This window comes from Temnothorax curvispinosus, unplaced genomic scaffold (genome assembly GCF_003070985.1).
Source record: "Temnothorax curvispinosus isolate PA1 unplaced genomic scaffold, ASM307098v1 QBEX01009792.1, whole genome shotgun sequence".
Lineage (NCBI taxonomy): Eukaryota > Metazoa > Arthropoda > Insecta > Hymenoptera > Formicidae > Temnothorax > Temnothorax curvispinosus.
In genome coordinates, this window is record NW_020219572.1 from 11,348 (window position 1) to 18,453 (window position 7,106).

Sequence of the window (7,106 nt, forward strand, 5' to 3'; positions counted from 1 at the left end):
AACCGGCCGCACCACAGGAGGCCCCCGGAAAAGCACGACCGAACACTCTCTGTGTGAACACCGTGCGCGAAAGTCGATAACCTCGTAACGTCGTTGAGCCTTGTCAAGCGATCGCACGGAGGGTCAATTGTAAAAGCGTCGTCGAACTATTGTCGAAAGAGATCGCACGGAGAGTCGATCTCCGAGAGTTGTGATTACCTATTGGAAAATAAAGAGTACCGATTCTTGTCAAACGTAAGTAACAGTCTTCAGTTCCGTCAATTACTTTCCAATTCTTGGTATCTCCTGTTTCCTGGGTCACTCAATCGAACCAATTTATTGAAAAAATCAGAGTTTGTTAGTTCTCATAAAACTAACTGCCAACCAACATATTAGACATATTAATTACATTTTGAGCCCCGACAGCTCTGACCCAAGCCGCGTCGGGTGAAAGGGTTTGGCAAAAAAAAATCCTGTCTCAAATGCATGAACACAGGTTCCTCCATTTCTGATGGTGTTCTGAAAGATGGTTCAGAATAGAGAGATCGCATTCAATAGGTCTTAATTATCGATAATAATTAATAACACACCATACCTAACCTCTAAAGCATGTTTCCACTTGGCCTTATCCTGATCCTCTTTTAGATCCGCCATACCTGCAAGAACTATTTGGCGCAGCAATTTCGCTTCCATGTCGGTTGGTAACGGCATTCTGTAACAATTCTTGTTGTAGACAATTTAATGTAGACAACCGTCTTAAACATATTGCAACATACATACAGTCAAATTTCAGTATTCTGATCTAATCGAGGAAGTCAACGGGAAGACAATGATGACGACGACGACGACGTTTCGTGGCGGTGGTTGATAGCGCGGCGCTTTTGGACGTCTTATCGTGTCCTGTCTCGCGGCATGTATTCTTTGCACTCGCGTAAACACTAATTTTCTCCTCCAGCCTCCTCGAGATTCGCCGCCATATTGATGATGCATGACGCGCCGCTTGACTGTTTTCCGTTTTTATAGTCGACTATTAAAAGTCGACTAGAAGTCGACTTTTAGTCGACTTTCCGCCATTTTTAGGAGTCGCCTATTTAGAAGTCGACTTTTAGTCGATTTTCTGCCATTTTTAGAAGACGACTAGAAGTCGACTTATAAAAGTCGACTTACCGTCGACTTTCCGTCAACTGTGCTCTTAGGGTTATTACCTGACACCCTGTATATGCATGTTTATATAATTATAAATTTAAATTTATTATATATAAATAAAAATCATTAAAAACGCTAAAAAGATAGAAAAAATTACTTGTCATAATTGATTTATATACTCCCAGATAGCACAGTGACGTCAAATAAATAATTAAAATCTCGCAATTGCAGCAAAAAGATTAAGTAAACAAAAATATAATAAAAAATAAAAACTTAAAAATTAATTAGTAAAAAAACAGGTTAACAAAACTAATAATTAAAAACTTAAAATAAAAACAAAAATTATAATAATAGAAAACAAAATACAAAAAACAAGAACTTAAAAATTAATTGGTAAAAAAAATATAATAAAAACAAAAATTATAATAATAAAAAACAAAATACAAAAAACAAGAACTTTAAAATTAATTGGTAAAATAGTTAGTTTAAAAAGAAAAAAAGACCCGTGACTGCTGCCTAAAGTAAGTTAAATAATAATTAAAAAACAAAAAACTAAAAAAATTAAACGGTAAAAAAGACAGGTTTAAAAAATTCGAAATAATAATAAATATAAAACAGTTTTAAAAAGTTTAAAATAATAAAAAATACGAAAAAGTAAAATTTTCTAAAATTTTAATACATATATAATAAAAAATAGTTTATTTTTACGCTATAATTAATTGCACATTTAACAAGAGCTGTCGGGAGACGTCACGCCAAATTTTATACTTATTTGGCACATATATTGTACTTTATGTATGTAAGATGATTTCTATTATTGAGGATTTTCCAAGAAAAAAACCAATGTGTTGCTCTGTAACAAGAGATTTAAATTTTGTTTACTATGTTTTAACAATTTATGTACAATATTTACAATCTTACCTGTAGCAAGAGAAACGACAATTAAAGTTTCTTTCTCCGTTACACCTTTAATTACTTTTTATTCAAACAATCTTTCTATCTCAATGATTTTGCAAGATACGCACACGTGCTTATCATTTTCTATCTCTTTCTCTATCTATCTCTCTTGGTCAGTGTTACCGACTTCGGCCTACTACCAACTACTGTAGCGCGGCGGGTTCAAATGAAAAAAATACCTTTCTTTACATGTCCTCCCTTTGGGTTGAAAATTCGCAATAATAGCTGCTTCTTGAATTATATATTCTCTTCTAAATCTTCTTTGCTTGCTTCTTCTTTATTATTTGAGGTTGGTGTTAGTTTTGTAATGTGGAATAGGCCTGTTTCGGATTTTTTTCTTCCTGTGTTTATCTTGTAAATCGTATTTGATATTTTTTTGTTATTTTGAAAGGTCCTATTCTTAATTCGTCTAGTTTTTTCCTATTTAGTTTATTTCCGTTCTCTATATATACTCTGTCTCTTATATTGAATTCTAGTTGTTTACGGTTTTTATCAAATAGTTTTTTATTGTAGTCATGTGATTTGATAGTACTTTCCAATGCTAATCTTTTATCCTTGGTCCAATCTTCTATAGCCGTTTTCTTTTTTACTTCATCAGGTGCCGTAGAAACGTTCGTGCCATCTAACAGATACTTGGTGCAAAACTTGTTACTGAGTGTTCTCTCTAGTTATATTTTTCAATACATTTCTTTTGCCACTGTTGTCTAAGCTTATTTCTCTTTCCTTTCATTTATTCTATATCTAATTTTGTTTACTATCGTCTGATTTAGTCTCTCGTTCAAACCATTGGAGGAAGGTGTATTTACTGCAGTAAAAACCAGTTCTATTTTATTTTCTTCTAGGAATTCTGTTGGAGATACGAAGTGGCTCCACTCGAACTAACTGTCGCGACATTACCGACGCCTATCTATTCTATTTTCTGATACTCATAGTTCAGTTCAATTCTCTTTCTGGCGTCGCACGGTTGACCACGTGTAACCATAATCGTTGTAATTCTATACTGAATAAAACCGCGTTATATAGAAATAAACTCTAATTATCACCCGCCAACAGGTTATGGGCCCGGGGTGCGTGAAACGCGAGTGTTTGATTAAAAGTCGCGAGTGAAGAGCTCGGCAAAAACGTGGTTAAGGTGTACCGTGCGCCGCGTATACGGGAAAACCGTTAGCGTGTGAGAACCAATACGCAAAAATAGAGAAATTGCGAGATAAAGACTGAAACAATAAAAAACAGTAAAAGTGGTGTTAAAATGTCGGCGATTATGAGAATTGAGCCGTTAACTGCCGAAAATTATGATACGTGGAAAATGCAGATGGAGGCTATACTGGTGAAAAACGACGTATGGGCCTACGTGAACGGGACAAAAGTGAAGCCGTCGTCTGGGACAGATAGAATGGACAAATAAAGATGCGAAAGCAAAAGCCGATATCGTGTTGTCGATGAGTACGTCGGAGCTGAATGTGATCCGTGGTCTAGAAACGTCAAGAGAAGTATGGCTATAAATCGAGTCGACATTCCAGTCGAAGGAACCGGCGCGAAAAGCGATACTCTTGAAGAAAATTATTTTGTCACGATTGAAAGAGGGGGACAATGTACGAATCCACCTTATGGAATTTTTCGAGGCAGTGGCAAGATTAAAAGAGATCGGTTTGATAGTCAACGAGGAAGTGCTAACAATCTTATTGTTATACAGTTTGCCAGAATCGTTTGAAAATTTTTGTTGCGCTATTGAGACGCGAGATGAGTTGCCAGATCCCGAGATATTGCGAGTGAAAATACTTGAAGAATACGAATCGCGAAAAGCGAGCGACAACAATACAGAGCAGAATGTTATGTACGCGAGAAGGTCAAAGTTTCGTCAAAACACGCGTGTGCCACATGACAGTCGTGAAGATTCGAGGAATGATAAAACCGAAAGCCAAGCAAGTGCGGGTCAAAGAAAACTTAAATGTTTCCGTTGTGGTAAAACCGGTCATATTGCCAAAAAGTGTCTGGCAGAGTATCCTGCGAATTTACAAGTGAGTGCACGACAGGTGGAAGACAATGACAATGAATCGGTGAGTTCGGAACAAGCGCGCGGAGACACGGCGATGCTGAACACAGTTGAGACGGTATTATTTAATCGCGAGAGCGTAAATGGTGTAGAATGGTGCTTGGACAGTGGGTGCACTGCACACATGTGTACTGAAAAGACAAAGTTCGTGTTTAAAACGTACAAGCTCGCGCAGGAGCTTGTTCTCAAGATTTACAGAATAGGGAACGACACTTTTTTTGTTGTTACGTCAGTAAAGAGATTGTGTATTTCCATGGCAGTTATGTTATAATCAATGAATATATGGTAATAAATGTTATATAGAGAACACATAGTATCAATACAAAATAAGATAATGTTGAATTATCAATGCATAATCTTTTTTCATTTGTCACTACAAGAAGTTAATCTCTCATCATAAATGATTGTAAGAACTCAGATTTCCGTTATTTGTATCTCGATTAGAGAAAAACAGTCAAGGGGTTTCATTACTTCAATCTGTTTGAAGAAAGGATCATACAAGTTAAACATATTATTCAAAACATATTACATAAATATAGCAAGAATATACAAAGCATAAATAAGTTGAAGTACTGTGTCAACTAGTAATTCGTCGTAAATAATCGTTAGATGTATATATATCTCTCACTTAACAAGTAAACAAATAAACATATGGAAAGTAAAGCAATCGAAAGAATGTTTAGGTTTATATAAATATTGTGTGAGATTCTATAACTTCAATATAATGCACTTTCTTTCTATTAATTGATACAGTAACTTCCGCAGTCAATCCAGTTGTATAAGTATTTCAAGTAGTAGACATAATTCGATAAATGAATAGCGAACTCAATTAAATGATAATTAACTTTTCGTATGTAATACGGTGTTTCGTAAACGTTAATAGCTGGCAAATAGTCACGGGTTGAATCGCAATATTCGTTAAGATAATACAGACTGTGCGTGAATATCCAAATTACGTGTGCATCGATAATGCAAGATAATACAGACTATGCGTGAATATCCGAATCACGTGTGCATCGATAATGCAAGTTCAATTACTACACATCGAGAATCAATGATTTTATTCAAAGATTGCAACCATTCAAAATGACTTTAAGTTCTACCGAGCTCAGACAGATAATTAATTCCATAAGATTTAGTTAGCTACGTATCCTTTATGCGAGGATACAATCCGTCGTCCCGTGTTTTATGCGAGGACGATATCCATCGCTCCGTGCTTTATGCGAGGACGATATCCATCGCTCCGTGCTTTCTCAAACTCTGTAATCAAACGATCGCATTTTATGATGACCTTGCGTTCATCATAATCCGCTTGAGAGTTGCCGATCAATCTCGTATGTGATCTCTGATTTACACGAGTTCGATATTTTACCTGAATGCATCCGCCGGTGCTAAATTGTAATGATGGTCATCGACCAAAACCGTAAGAACCTTCAATGAATAAGATGGCCGCTTCGTTCCTTTTTAACGATGCCACGTCGCAATGTCCAAGATGGCCGCTTCGTTCCGTTTCAACGAGGCCACGTCGCAATGGCTAAGTTCGTCCTTCCTTCAGTCGTATCGAGCGAGGTACTTTCAATCGCTTCTGAGCAGGGCTGCTTCCTCTGATATTACGGAGACGTCCTCGTGATCTGTCTCAGACTCAATAGTCTGGCGGATTTCAATCGCGTAGCAATTAAACGAATATACGACGCCGTGTAAAAGAACGCGACTCTACGCTTCGCTAGCCGGAAGACGATTGCTTGTTCGGCGGGCTTCACGCCCGTCCCGACACATTCACGCTTGCGCATTATCGTCGGTTCGTGCCTTTTTCCGGCGTTGGGGCGCAACGTGGTCGTCGCAGCGCTCGCAAAACACTGAACGCTAAAGATAACTAGGGAACTGTAACACCGACGCCATCTGTGAGCATTCTACCGAATTGCCACTTACATCAACAACGTTCTTATACACAATCTCTTCACGATTCTTATTGCCCGTTTCTAACAGTTCGAGAAAATTGAAAGTGTGTATAAGACATTGAATTTGGCGAACAGTGAGTCAACGAATATAACGGGCGCGGGAAACGTGCGAATCCCAGTGAACACAGTAATATAGTAGCAATGCAACGGCAATGTAACCGAATATAACAGGTTATATCAACCAGAGTGTTACATGTAACTTACATGTAAGTTACAATTTCCGACTCAGCAATATAACATGTTACATAACGTGTTATTTAACTATTACGTAACAGTTACACGAACTGTTATACTAGCTGTACTAATGAGCGTAAAAAAATTATTTTTTTTGAGATTTTATTACTATTTTATAACTAAATTTGTTTCTTAAGATGCAGTCTATGATTATAAATATTTTCTCGTATTTAAAAAACACGTACCTTGGTGGGATTCGAACTCGGGACCTCTGGATCGTGAGCCAACTGCCTTACGTGGTAGGCTACTTCTTAATTTGATGTAAGTGTTATATATAGTCTACATATGTCACAATCAGCGCAAATATATAATTTTTTAAAAATCATTTTAAAAAACAAATTAAGTTTAAAAAGAGTATATAGCTGCACAAATTTTTAATATTGACATTATATCTATGTATTATATGTACATAGAAGCAGTACGTAAATGCATTCTACTAAGGCTGCGTTCCGTTATTCACTTCCAGTACTGGCAGCACTGCAAATGCCGTTCCGATATATATCGCAGTAAACTTCTAAAGTAACTTTCGCATCTATGACGTCATAAATTTTTGCGTCACTTCCTACTTCTATTACTGTGGCTCGCGAGGTCAGGTAAACACAGTAAAAGATGGCGGAGCCTGTAGAAATGGAGAACTTAACCTTTCATAATCCTGAAACGAATGAAACATATGATATATTAGTGAGCAATAAAGATGCAGAAAAAGCACGTACAGGTAATTAATTAATAACTGCAATACTTATAGAAATATAAATTACTATTTTTTTATTTCTAGATTT

The 7,106-nt window shown here is 36.6% G+C and overlaps 1 long non-coding RNA gene across 2 annotated transcripts; it reads right to left on the minus strand.

Annotated features, from left to right (window-relative positions):
• Window positions 1-464: 464 nt before the first annotated feature.
• Window positions 465-937, minus strand: LOC112459386. 2 transcript variants are annotated; one of them, XR_003041319.1, is made up of 3 exons: window positions 760-937; window positions 570-691; window positions 465-498 (listed from the first exon to the last, which is right to left on the minus strand). It is a non-coding gene; the product is annotated as an uncharacterized LOC112459386 (long non-coding RNA). The 2 variants fall into 2 exon arrangements; XR_003041318.1 differs by having other exon boundaries at window positions 575-691; window positions 760-936.
• Window positions 938-7,106: the final 6,169 nt, after the last annotated feature.